Below are 14373 nucleotides of genomic sequence, written 5' to 3'. Positions count from 1 at the left end.
CACACAGAAATTGGCGAAGTAACTCCTTAGGGGCAAGTGCGCCCCACACACTATGTGTGCCCAGCTCCAGGCACCAAAGCCCTCGTGACTCTGGCTAGCTGACTCGCCCAGCACCGACAGACGGTGCCACATCAGACCTGGGATGTTCTTCAGGCCTGCCTCAGAGGAATACAGCTCCAGCATGCCATAATTCCTGAAAAGGTTCGGCTTTTGGTCCATCTCCCAGATGGAACTATTGGAGGTCGGTGGGCTAGCCGCGACCACTTTCGCCTTTCCTTTCCCCTTTGCGCCAGCGACAGGAGAGCCCTTCTCTTGGGCAGAATCAGCCTCCCCCACAGCAAGGAGTTGTTCCTTTGAGATGTTCATCACTGGACAAAAGAAAGAAAGAAGAAAACACTCTAAGCAGTCAGCACCCTTGTCATACCCTAGTGGTATCAAAGGCGTCGGGGAGACCCTCCCCGAAAACTGCTTGGAGAGGCTCCCACCGAGCTTACTGAGGGATTGGCACCATGCCACCCGAAGGGCAGCAAGGAACCAGACTCAGACCCCGAGCCTAAGCCCACCAAAAGAAGTGTTTTTCCAGAGAAAGACACCCTAAAGGCGTTCATGCTTATGCCCTAAAACAGCAAAACAAGGGACGACTTTCCAAACGCAAATCGCCAAAACATGCAGAAAAGGCTACTTATCGACTCACAATCAATCACATGCCTACCAAAGCCCTATTCACACATGCACATAAGCAATAATGGCAGAAACCTCTACTCTAACAACTACCAACAACCTAAGGTTTGGGAGGAAAGAGCAAAGTAGAAATACTTACTGATATTCGGGTAGTTGGAGGTTGAGTAACTGGATCACTGCACAGCACGATCGCGAGAAGTAAAAGCTGCAAAGACGAACGGCGATTCAAACCAGGAACTTCGGGGAATAAACCCACTGCCAAATCAAAAAGAAAAGTTTCCAGATACTTACCAAAAGAAATGGCAAGTTCGGGGGAACGTAAGCTGGGAAGCCTGAGAGTTCGAAGGTTTGGAAATCTGAAAATCCTAAAGATGGAGAATCTGAAAGCGTAAAGAGGAAGAAAGGTCCTTTCCCTCGTTGTTATAGCAGGGAAGAAGTCGTTTCGAATTCCTCAAATGGACGGTCCCGATCTTCCCATTCCGTGTGCATCAGATCCAACGGCTGGAGAGGAAGCGACGATCCTATTTATGACTCCTCGGATGGGAATAAAGTATTTATTTCCCATCATTACACCACCCCGGGCCCGGAGTACCATTAAAAACCGTCAAATCATTATTCAGATGACTGACGCACGCATACTCAACCAGTCGCCTCACGCACACGTCTTGGTCGCAGAACCATTCCCAGAATGACACGTGGTCCTTGCCGCACTTGAGTACTTGAGCTCAAACAGAAGAAATTCCCTTTCTTTTTCATACTAACACTCAGGCGGGAAAAAGGAACCCTTCCGGGAACACAGAAGGTGCCCCCTCGCCTAATCTAAGAAACCGAAATACCCGGAGGACTGTACAAGCTCCCGGATCTCTCAAAGCTCCGTGACCTTGGGGGGTAAATGTTATCCAGATTTCCGGATAGCGTTTAGATTGATGTCCTTGGGGAAGCAGAATTATCGATGTCTTTCACGGTAGGTGACCAAAGCTCGCGGATGAACAGAAAGGCTTCGCCTCTCACCTTTACTGTCCGGATTACTCTTCCAAGCAAACACAACACGGAAACTCGTCAACTCTCCCGGACTCCCGAAGGGGTATCCTTCAGGGAAGCCCCTTCCAGGAGAAGCTCTTCGAGTGGTCTCCGCGGAAGCAGTTCCGTGCCTCGCACGGAACAATGCCAAACGGTCGAGTCCTGGAGGAGGCATATTTGGAATGATATCCGCCTGACACAGGATCCCGCCTGACACGCCCGTCAGGTCAAAGCCGCACACATCCCAGCACGCCTAAGGGTACCTTTTCGCCTACTGTTCCGCTGACAACTTGGAAAAGACAGCTGACTTTGTGTGTTCCCCATACTTTCACGTAAATATACCCACATAGAATCTTGTAGCCATGCTACTACAGTAATTGTATCCCCTATTTATGGCTGGTGTAATTAAGACTCATGTACGTAGAGAAAAACCCTAATCTGAAACCCTAGCTATAAAGACCCCTTCATTTTACAAGAAGGGGAAGAAAAAAATCACATAGCAAAAACTCTACTAAAATCTCTCTAGCTTCATCTTCTTCAAGAGAACCCGAGAGAAACACTGTGAGTGTGTGAAGTTCTTGTGCACCAGCCATCTTACTGTAACCTTTTCCAAGTATAATAACATAGACTCGTGGACTAGGGCTTGTTAACGCCTGAACCACGTAAAAACACTGTTTGTTTAGTTACATTTCAGCATTTCTACAGTTCTTATCTTTTTATTATTCTGTTAATTATTCGTTTCCGAAAAACTCGGTAAACACTTATGCAATAGTATGATTTTATGTGTTACGATATATATTTTGGGGCTTATTGTCGTTATATAGCAAACCCTATCACATTTATGTTTTGGGGCTTATAGTTGCTATATAGCAAACCCCAACCCTTTTATGTTTTTGAGGCTTATAGTTGCTTAACTAGTAAACCTCATTGTAGTCTTAGGCTTATAGTTGCTTACTTAGCAAACCCCAATAGTCACCATGTACATGGGTTAGAATTACGACTTATGTGTTATAGTATATGATATATGTTTATAGTTTATGTGTATGATTATATTCATGGTTGTAGTAGATTTTCCTTGCTGGGCATTAAGCTCATTGCTTTATATTGTATATGTGTAGGAAAATAGTTATGGCGGCAGGAGGGTTCTTGGCAGCTTGGGAATGTGTATTGAGGGAGAATGAAATCGGTGGACTGCGTGAACGATTCGAGGATGAAGTTATTTAAGTCTTTTAAATTATGATTTCTATGTATTTCCGCACTTAATTTTGTAACCAATTTATTTAAGTTATGTTCTATTTTATTTTTAAACAATGGGATCCCATATCATAACTGAATTTTATGTATTTTAACTGTGGTTTTACAGTTTTAATAAAGTTACAACTATTTTGTATGTAAGTTTTCTTAAGATTAGTATCTATGAGTAGTAGTTATTAATGGTCCAAAGTCTAGCATAAGTTGGGTTGTTACACTTGAGGTTGAAGATGGAGAGAAAATTTGATAGAGAGTTTTCAAATAAGATGAGAGTGATTGTGAGAGAGAGAGGGTCAGATTTTTTTTGGGGGGGTTTGAAGGGTTTAGATTACTCTAAAATATCCTAAAACACTTGAGTATTTTTACTATCCACTTGCCCTTATCCCTAATATTTAAAATGAGATTTAAAACTTAATTAATTTTGTTCACACCATTTAAAACCCCGCATGGCCGACCACATCTTCCTATATATGCATTTATTTTATTTTTATTTAATTTTTTTTTTATAAAGGTGAATCAATATTTCCTAAGAAGAAAAATCCAAATTGACTTTCTATAACCTTTTTCACTCTTATTAAGTTTTAAAAACAAAACTTAACACATAATAATTAAATTAAATGTCTCTCACATTTATTTTAATTAATCACACAATAAAATTTAACCTAAGGTTCATTCATGGAATAAAGTTCCCCATTTCGGTTTAATTAAGCATTTAACACAAAATGCCCTAAAATTTCCATGTTCCCTTAGGTTTATTATTTTTGACCAAACTTTAATTTTTATGAATGTATTTTATGCCCAAAATATATTTGCCATAGTTTTTTATTTTATTTTATGAGATTTTTACCCGATTAGGGTTTTTGTTTCGGTCCAAGCCTGAAAGTCTTATCTTGACTTTTAAACACAAAATTCATAATTTGGCTAGCAATAACTCATGGAAATAAATTCCAAACAAAATATAATATTATTTAAAATAATATTCTTAACTCGGGGAAAAAATCTCGACCAAAGTTGTTTCAAGGTACCCAAAAACACAAGACGTTACATAACTACTGAGGGGGAAGCCTCAGCTTCTACTTCAGTCAATGCGAACACTCAAGCCGAGGCCGAGCTGTCTGCCTTTCTGGGTTCTTCCTTTCTTGGTTTAGGGAAATCTTTCTTGAGATGTCCCACTACCCCACATAAGAAGAAAGCCTTTGCCTTACACTCCCCCAAATGTCCTCTCTTGCACCTAGGGCACTCTAGATAAATCTTCTAGGCCTCACTGCCACCCTGGCGACCCATTGTAATACCACATGGTCGCCTATCAGGACCTGGAGCTGGGAAGGTTTCACAAACCTTCCTCTTCTAATCACTGGGGTCTCCGCCCCTACCTAAACCCACAAATGGAGGACCTGTCCTCCTCAACTCTGTTCTGGCAGAATTGTCCCACCAGATCTTGTTCTCTGCGCTCTCAGCTGTGAGCGCATTCTCAACCACCTGTGCATAAGTAGTAACTCCAGCCACAGTGGTGATACAAACATCCCGGGCTAGTCTAGGCTGTAGAGCCTGTAGAAACCTCTCCCTTCTGGTCCCATCTGTGGGCACCAGCTCCATGAAAAACTTTTCCAATCTATCAAACTTCAAAGCATATTTAGTTACTGACAAAATCCCATGTTGTAATCTGATAAACTCTTTAACCTTTGTAGCTCTGATGGCATCATTGTAATGTTTTTCATTGATCAGAGTCTGAAACTCTTCCCAACTCAGGGCATTGATATTTCTGGTCTAGATATCACTTCTCATCAAATTCGGGCATCCTCTCGAAACATGTATGTGGCACATGCCACCCTCTCATTAACAGACACCCTCATAAAGTCAAGAATGGTGGTAATCGTGCTCATCAACTGTTCTGCCGTAGCTGGATCTACACTACCCTAAAAAATTGGAGGTTGCTATTTCCTTAACCATTCATGAAGAGGTTCCCATTCACTTCCAGCCTCAGACAACTGTTCAACTATTGGCACCGCTATAGGTTATGCCTCTAATAACATATTCCCTGCAGGAACCTATTGTTGTCTAAGGAGGCAGATTTCTTCTTCCTGCCTCAATACTCTGGCCTATAAGTCAATAAATAGCTGCTGCCAGTTATCAGGAACTGGCTGAGGAATCTGACTCTGGTCATTCTCTTGACCCTATCTATTATTTTGGCCCTGATCATTCTGGCCAACTAATGAATTTGTCTATCTTGGAATCATTCTTATAACTTAAACCTTGCTACAATAGTCAATGCGACCAGTTAGGCAATGTTAACTAAACCTCTTGTCGCCTCACGGTCCAAGAACAAACAAATAATCACCCATGTTCCACAATCATGTAGATAGACAAATAGATACTTGATCATATCATTTAACATTTAACACTTATTAGTTAATAGTTCAACTATTAACAATACTAATAAGCATGTTCTAGCAATATAAGTATTAATAAGCACGTTCTTTCTTATGATGCAGTAGTCAAGGCCCAGCCTTATCAATATATTTGATGTAAGCAGGTAAAGCATTTATATTCTATTTAAGCAGTAAAACACATAACCACATAAATAGTTACCAAACCATGAGTCGAGCTTGTCTTCAGTGGCGAGTGTACATGCCCAGCCAGTCTACCAGAACCCTAAACCTTGGCACGCGATGATACCAAGTTGTAACCCCCTGGTTACTCTGAGACCGTTAATATGGACTTTAAGTAGTGCTTAGCTCGCTAAATGAGACATTTGGTTATAAACGTGCATATACGTATCATTAATAGGCAAAGGAGAAAAATCTTGATCAAAAGGAATGGATATATTTTATTTAAAACATAATACCATACATGGGCCCATAAAAATGTTTACAAGTTATTTACAATCCAAAATGGTCATTACAGTGTAAAAATTACAACTCGCCGACCTAAGCGACAAAAATAGGGTTAACCCCTAGTTCCTCCGAGAAACACCTTGGCCGTGGTGGTCAAGCGGCCACATATGTACACATCACCACCTAAGCACTCCACTCAAGTCTGGGTGAGCTTTTCTTTCCCTTTATCTACACCACATAACACCCGTGAGCCAAGGCTCAGCAAGAAAACTTAATACTGCATGTACACAATATCAATAAATGATTATAGTAATCATTCTGGGGCTTGCAGCCCAATCATATAAGTGAATATCACTAATGATTCTAGTAATCATGCTGGGGCTTGCTGCCCAATCAAATAAGTGACTATTAAGTCACACACTGTGCAGGTGACTAATAATTCAACCTCTAAGGATCTGTTCCTCGTATAGATGACTACTAAGTCCACCTCTAAGGTTCTGCTCCTTAAATAGATGGCTAATAAGTCCCTCTGGGGATCCACTCCCAAGCCATGTGACGTGTCGTTCACCTTAGCCTTTTCGCTCTGGCTCTAAGTAAATAACCTTTAGACTAGACAAGTACTTTTGTTTTCATCGAACTTAAGGTCGGTCAAGCATTTCATGATTATGATGATAATGCTTATTTAGATTAGATTTAATCTTTTCTGCTTGCGTTAAACACGCTAATACTGTTATTGACTCATAAGTCAATTCCATACGACCAGGGCTCAATACCACTGCCGAACTTGACTAATAAGTCACAACTTGACAGTCAATACTGACACCATTGTCGTTTCTGACTAATAAGTTAGTACGATTCAAAAGAAAGCAAGACTACTAAGAATTTAATATGCAATCAATGTCCACATATTGAGCACTCAACATGCCTCATCAATAACCATGCATGTCACATACTGGGTGTAGTTTTCTTACCTCTAGTTCAAGAGTGAAATCATAAAAGAGCAACCCTTTAAGAACGATCAACCCTTTAGCGCTTAGCGGTCACCTACTCACAAACATAAACGATGTCTAAATAAGTTTGAATTCCAATCCCCGCTCTTGGGACCTCCAATTCCACCAAACAAGGTGGTGGAATCGTCCCCCGAGCCCTCGGGCCAAAACCTTAAAAAGTACCCAAAAGCATGCCTCGAAAGAACAGGGTAGTGCTACAGCGCTGCCTTCCAGCTACTTTGGCGCTACAGGCAGAGCTGGAAACCCCTAACCATCACTGTAGAGCCCTAATCAGGCCGTTGTAGCACAAGAACCAGTGTTCCCAAACTTTGAGTTTTTCTCTTTGTGTTCTTCGAGTTCCAAACCTCAAAAACTGACCCCAAACCTCAACCAAACCCACAAATGAACCCAAAAATCAGTTCTACATGTCTTAGACATCAAAACCCAATCAAACTTTTCCAAAAATCCTCATTGATTTCCAAAACTAGCATCAAACTATAAACTTAAAACCAGGTGGAAAAAAAAGCAAAAACCAGAAAAACCATGGCTGAAATCTTACCTCCAACTCAAAATTACACCAAATTCATTGGCTGAACACTAGTCTAGAACCTCCAGCCTTAATTCCCAAGCTTGAACCCTTAATCTTAACTTAAAAAATTCAAAGGCAAAGAGGAAGAGAGATGATCAGAAGAGAAAGAAAAAGAGCCTATGTTTTCAACCTACTTCCTTCTACAACCATCTTAATTCAAATATATCCTAAGGTCAAATGATCAAAACGCCCCCATGCCTAATTATTTCATTACCAACTCCCAATGGAAAAATCGTCATTTCCTGTCTATCCTGTTAATTATAATTAACGTCTTCCAATTCCTATTATTCCCAATATTCTCAAATAATAATAAAATCCTATCCCATTACCCTTTAATTTTCGGTAATGTACTAAGCATCAAATTACCCCTAGACTCACCCCGAGCTTGGAAATTAACCTTGTTATGGCCAATCCGCTAACTTACATTCTCAGATCGTCTCATGCCGAAAAGCTCGAACATATCTGCATAATAATATGGCCTCATCCATAAATCACCAACATGCATGAAAATATACAAATATGCCCTCAACAGACCAAATTACCAAAATTTCCTTATAATAAACTCACATGCATGCATTTATCATCATATTATAATACAATTGACATAAACATGCATATAATCACACAATTGCATAATAAATCAATTATGGCCCTCTCAGCCCCCTATTCCAGGCTCTAAGCCACACTAGGGATTTTGGGACATGACACTTACCATAGCCTCGAAGGGTGTAAACTAGTTACACCGGTTACCTAGACTTCTAGAAGAATTCGGCATACTTTTTTAGTCATAGAGATTTGATTCCGGAATTAGCTTACTTGCGTGTCTCAGGGTTTAACCTGATGTTATGTCATAGGTGTTAAACCAGACTTCTTACATGTTGAGGTGGAAAACTGTCCTTAGTTAAATAGTCACCGGTGGCGAACCGGTTTCTTACTTAGTTCCCCAGTGGCTAGCCGAAGTTCATAGTTGTCACGGTAGCTAGCCGAAATCAAAATCAACTTACTTATGTGTCTCGGAGTTGAACCGAACTCTTATGTAACGGGCGTTAAACTGGACTTCTTACATATTGCGGTGGACAACTGACCTTAGTTACATTGGCATTGGTGGAAAACCGATTTCTTACTTGGATCCTAGTAGCTAGCCAGAGTTCGTAGTCATCGCGGTAGCTAGCCGGACTGCTTACCTTAGTCATGAGTATGCGAACCCTCTAGGACCACGGTCTTGAGTAAACCTTCGAATACTAGTTCAAACTATTAGCTTATAACTTAGTTATCTAATCTAGTCATTAACTTGTTGTAGCCAAACATGTCATAAGTTGTCTTACCCGTATTCCTTAGCGCTTGCTTTTGGAAATCTTTTATCCAGAAGCGAGCATTCCCAGTTAGATAATACTATAGTGAAAAAACATAGTGACTCAGATTAATTATGGCATTTGATTAATTACGTTTATGTCTATAAGTTGTGCGATTAGGAATGAACTGAAAAAATTGTCAATTCTTTAAAAGCATTTGCTCTTAAATCTTAAAACTTAGACTGAACCCTTGAATTTATAGCGTTATCACATTATTCATAAAAGCATGCCTACAAATAATGGTGTTGGAAATTTGAAAATAAATTCACAATAGCATAAAGAGACCACTTTCTTAAGCTTAAAGCAAACTTTAATTACTGCTTTCTTATTTTCATTATAAAATAAAAGTGTTAAACGTTATCTCCAGCTTTATTAAAATTGTAAATTGAAAAGGTCAATTTTCAATAAATTAAGAAACCCATAAGTTTTATTATCCAAAAATATTTTATTTTCTCAATTAACCAAATAAATAAATTTTAGTCGTAACTCACACAAGAGTACTATCTTAAGATTTTTCAATAAAATGTAAAACCTCATTATATTTTAAGCCACTTAAATCATAACCCTTAATCCATTGAAAATTATCTTATATTTACTTTATGAAAAAAACATGATTTGACTAGTAAATTATGACTTAAAGTTTAAAAAAACCAAATCTGTCCAAAACATAAGTTGGTTTGACAACCTTTTCAAGAAAAAACAAAACTCACAATCTATGGGGTATTTCTTGTTCAACCCTTGCAGGGATTTTAATTAATAAAAAAATAGTCTAAATAACTGAAACCATCTAAAAATGTTAATTTTAAACTTGTCAAAATGTTGCTCAAACATGCACTCTAGCTTGTACATCAATCACAAAAAGCTTATAATTGGACCTAGACAAAGCGCTTTTTGGTGTTTATAAATGTTAAAATTAAGTGCTCTTCCTACATAATGAAATGATTAAAGTCCCATTTGAAAGTTTTACCATTAACCTAGTGTTTGGCTAGTTGGAAACCACTGTAACAAAACCATCTTGGCAGCAAACAATTTTGAATATCTAAATTGGAAAATTTATAACTTCAAAACTATAGTGAATTTTTAAAAACTGTTTTATTTTCTTAATATTAAATATGTACAGAACATTCAGTAAAAATGTCAGCCAAAAATAATAATTTTTTCCCACTCAACTAACTGTTCAAAGTTTTAAGGTTGGAAACTGCCACACCCTAATGCAGCTTGCACAAGATTCCCAAAAAGCTCATAACTTGAGCTATATAAATTTTTTTTCAGTGGTTCAAGATGTTAAAATCATGTAATCTTTCCATATAATTCATTGAGTAATGGGGTCGTTTAGGTATGATATGGCCTTATGAAAACCACTGATTTTTTTTTGGATTCCAATCTACCAAACACCACATTAACCACGTGCATGCATAATCAGCCCACTAAATAACCTTATTGCAATCCAAATAACTAATTTAACTCACAAAAAAACAATAAAATTCAGATTTTCTAAAGTCATTAAAATGTTATGGTAAGAATCAAGATTTTCACCTCTTTATGTTCAAGCCTTTGGAGTGGTTGAGCTCTTAGGGTTTCAGATCACTTCTCAACACATCACACAGTTAAATCCCTTCCGATACACTCTAAGAATCAGATTATAGACCTAAAAAAAGAAAAGGAGAGTGATGCTTAAAAAGAGTTTTCTCTAGGGTTTACCTCTTTAAAAAATTTCCTTCTAAGCTTGCATGCATGTAGATGATGGTGCTCACACTTGTATCAACCACACCTAGGTTTGAGGTGATGGATGTGGTGAGTGCTAAACTAACATGTATAGAGTTTTAGAACCTTTAAAGGTTTGGTCAACATAGGAAGAAGAAGGAAAAGAAAGATGGTAAGAACAAACAAGAGAACTCACCCTTTTTCTTAACTTTGGTTCAAGCTTTTTGTGAAACCTTCAATGGAGCTTCTTCAACTTTTAAGGGGCTGAGATGAATAGTGTTTCATGAAGTAGAAAAAAATTATTAAAACTAGCCATGAAGAAGAAAAAAATAGATGGAGAAAAAATGACACAGTTAGAGCATTTTTACCATAGGATTTGTAGAGTTTTTTTTTCCCTTCAATGGTGCTCTAAAATTTTAGAGAGAGAAGGGAGCTTTGAGAGAGATGAGTGTGTACTGAAAAAATCAGATGGAGTAAGAGAGAGGGAGGGGTACGGTTGGGGTCTTGGATGGTGAGATTGAGTGTTGAAGTTAGCTTAGTTTTCTTTTCCATAAAAAAAAAATGATAAAATGGGAAAATAATGATGACTATCTTCTTGAAATTGTATTGAGCAAATTTTTCCCACTCAAGCACTCTACATAACCAGCCACACATGCTTCAAAGTGCCCTTAATTTAAATTTATTTAATCCTCAAATAAACTTGAACATAAGGTCAAGAAGGCATTTAGCATAGTGTATAGTTTTCATTAATTTTTCTTAGTGAGAAAAATAAATTTAAATAAAATGTGACATCACCAAACTTATCATATTTTATTATTAAAATAACCTATAGTTATTATTATTATATTTTAAGTTTATGCTCAACCTTAGTTTTTCCATCATCATTCCATCAAGAATATTTTATCCGATATTTTTACATGATTAGGGTTTTTGACCAGATCAACGACAAAAGGTCTCGGTTTCTAAAAAACCGCACTTATCACAATATGGCTAGCATTCAAACATCACGAACTTCTTGTAACATAAAATGTTCCCCTAAAATAATACATAATATAGGAAATTAAAATACCCAAACTAGGGTTCGCCCGGTGCCCTAATCGCGAGGCATTACAATACCTACAATTTATACAAGTTTCATCCTCGAAACATAGAAAACATGTGGGTATGACTCTCTCATCAGGTCTTCGAGTTCCCATGTTGCTTATTCTACCCTGTGGCTATACACCTACACTTTAACCAAGGGTATAGTCTTATTACGCAACACCTTATCCTTACAATCTAGAATCCTCACTTGTTTCTCCTCATAACATAGTTTCAGATCCATCTCCAACTGTTCGCAACTAAGTACATGGCTCGGTTCTTCCACATATTTTCTCTGCATAGATATAAGGAATACATCATGTACTCGAGCCAATGCAGGTGAGAGATATAATTGGTAGGCTACCATGCTGATTTTCTCCACTATCACAAAAGGTCCAATATACCTTGGACTTAATTTTCCTTTCTTACCAAAATGCAGAGCTCCCTTTAACGGAGCCACCTTCAGGAGCAACTTATCTCCAGCTTCAAATGCCAAGGTTCTTTGGCATCTGTCCGCATATTTGTGTTGTCGATCTATGGAAGTTTGCAGCCTTTCCTGAATCATCTTGATATCTTCAATAACTTTGTCCGCTTCCTCTATGCCCAAGAATTTTCTTTCACCATATTCGTGCCAATGAATCGGGGACCGAAAATTTCACCCATATAGGGCTTCATATGACGCCATCTTAATAGAGTCATGGTAGAAATTGTTGTAAGAAAATTCCATCAGTGGAAGTTTTCTACCCCATGACCCCTGGAAGTCGAGTACACAAGCTCTCAGCATGTCTTCCAGGGTTTGGATCGTTCCCTCACTCTGGTCGTCTGTCTTGGGATTGAAAGCAGTTCCAAACTTAAGTTGAGTCCCCAAACCTTCTTGCATCCTTTTCCAAAATGCCGAGGTGAAACGTCCGTCTCGGTCTAAAATGATGGACTTAGGTACTCCATGTAGTTGTACAATCTCTACTATGTATATGTCTGCTAACTTATCCGCAGAATAAGTTATCTTAATGGGTAATAAATGTGTCGACTTGGTAAGTCTATCAACAATAATCCATATTATATCTTGACCCTTAGGAGTATTAGGCAGTCTAGTGAAAAAATCAATTGTTATCATTTTCCTGTTGCATTTTGGAATCTCTAGCGGTTGCAGCAACTCAGCTGGTCGCTAGTGCTCCGCCTTGGTTTGTTGGAAAGTGAGGCAATGCACCACGTATTCTTCTACTTCCTTTTTCATCTTCAGCCACAAAAAATACTTCCTTAAATCTTGGTACATTTTTGTAGGGCCGGGATGCATTGCGTAAGGGGCATTGTGTGCCTTATATAAGAATTTCCTTCTTAATGTCTGCATCGTTGGGAACACAAATTCTACCTTTAAATCCTAACACCCCATCTTTCGATATGTGGAATCTCGATCGCATATCCTTCTTCACCTCGTGTTTGATCTGCTCATACAATGGTTCCAAAAATTTTCCTCCTTGTATGGCATCCATAATGGTGGGTTGCACCAAATGATTTGCTAATTTTCCAACAAATACCTTGAGATCTAACATTGAGATGTCACCTTCCAGTCCGAAGGGCGTTTCCCGCACCGTTATCATGTATGCCATTAGCTACCAACTCAGTCCGAAGAGCATTAACCACCTTATTGGCCTTTCAGGGATGGTATAGAATATCACAATCATAATCGTTAAACAATTCTAACCATCGGTGCTGCCTCAGGTTCAATTCCTTCTGGGTGAAGAAGTATTTGAGGCTTCTGTGGTCAGTGTAAATGTCACAATGTATCCCATAGAGATAATGCCTCTAGATTTTTAATGCTAACACTACTGCAGCCAACTCTAAGTCATGCGTCGGGTAGTTCTATTCGTAATGCTTTAGCTGTAGGGAGGCATATGCTATCACCTTGCCATGTTGCATCAGTACCGCCCCCAATCCTTGTACTGAGGCATCGCTGTAGATCGCGTATCCCTCTATCCCACTGGGGATAATTAACACTGGGGCAGTGGTCAATCTCATCTTTAGTTCTTGGAAACTCCTCTCACACTATTCGGTCCATACAAACATAGCATTTTATCGGGTAAGAGCAGTATTTGGCGTAGCTATTTTTGAGAACCCTTCTACAAACTGCCTATAATACCTTGTTAATCTGAGAAAACTTCTCACTTCCTAAGCATTTTTCGGAGATTTCCACAAATTTACTACCTCTATCATTGTAGGATCCATGGATATCCCTTCTCCTCACATAGCATGGCCCAAGAAACTTACCTTTTCCAGCAAAAATTCACACTTGGAATGTTTGGCATAAAGTTTTTATTCCTTCAAATGCTGAAGAACCATCTCCAAATGCACCGCATGTTCCTCCGAATTCCTCGAGCATATCAAAATATCATCAATAAACAGGATGAAGAATTTATCCAAAAACTCATTCAACACTCGGTTCATGAGGTCCATGAATGCAACGGGTGCACTGGTGAGTCCAAAGAACATCAGTAGGAATTTGTAGTGCCTATATCACTTTTGAAACGTTGTCTTAGGTATGCCTGAATCCTTAACTGTGAGCTGATGGTAACATGATTGGAGATCTATCTTTAAGAATATCGTTGCTCCTTTGAGTTGATCAAATAAATCATCGATCCTGGGAAGCGGGTACCGATTCTTAATCGTCACCATGTTCAACTCCCGATAGTCTATACACATTCTGATGGAGTGATCTTTCTTCTTTACAAATGACACCGGGGCTCCCCACAGAGAATGACTCATACTTACGAACTTTCTATCCAACAACTCCTACAGTTGAGCTTGTAGCTCATTCAATTCCACTAGTGCCATCTCATTAGGAGCTTTCGAAACGGGCGCCATCCCCAGAATAAGTT

The sequence above is a fragment of the Humulus lupulus genome, chromosome 5, assembly GCF_963169125.1.
Source record: "Humulus lupulus chromosome 5, drHumLupu1.1, whole genome shotgun sequence".
NCBI lineage: Eukaryota > Viridiplantae > Streptophyta > Magnoliopsida > Rosales > Cannabaceae > Humulus > Humulus lupulus.
Note: the sequence above shows the minus strand (reverse complement) of the source record.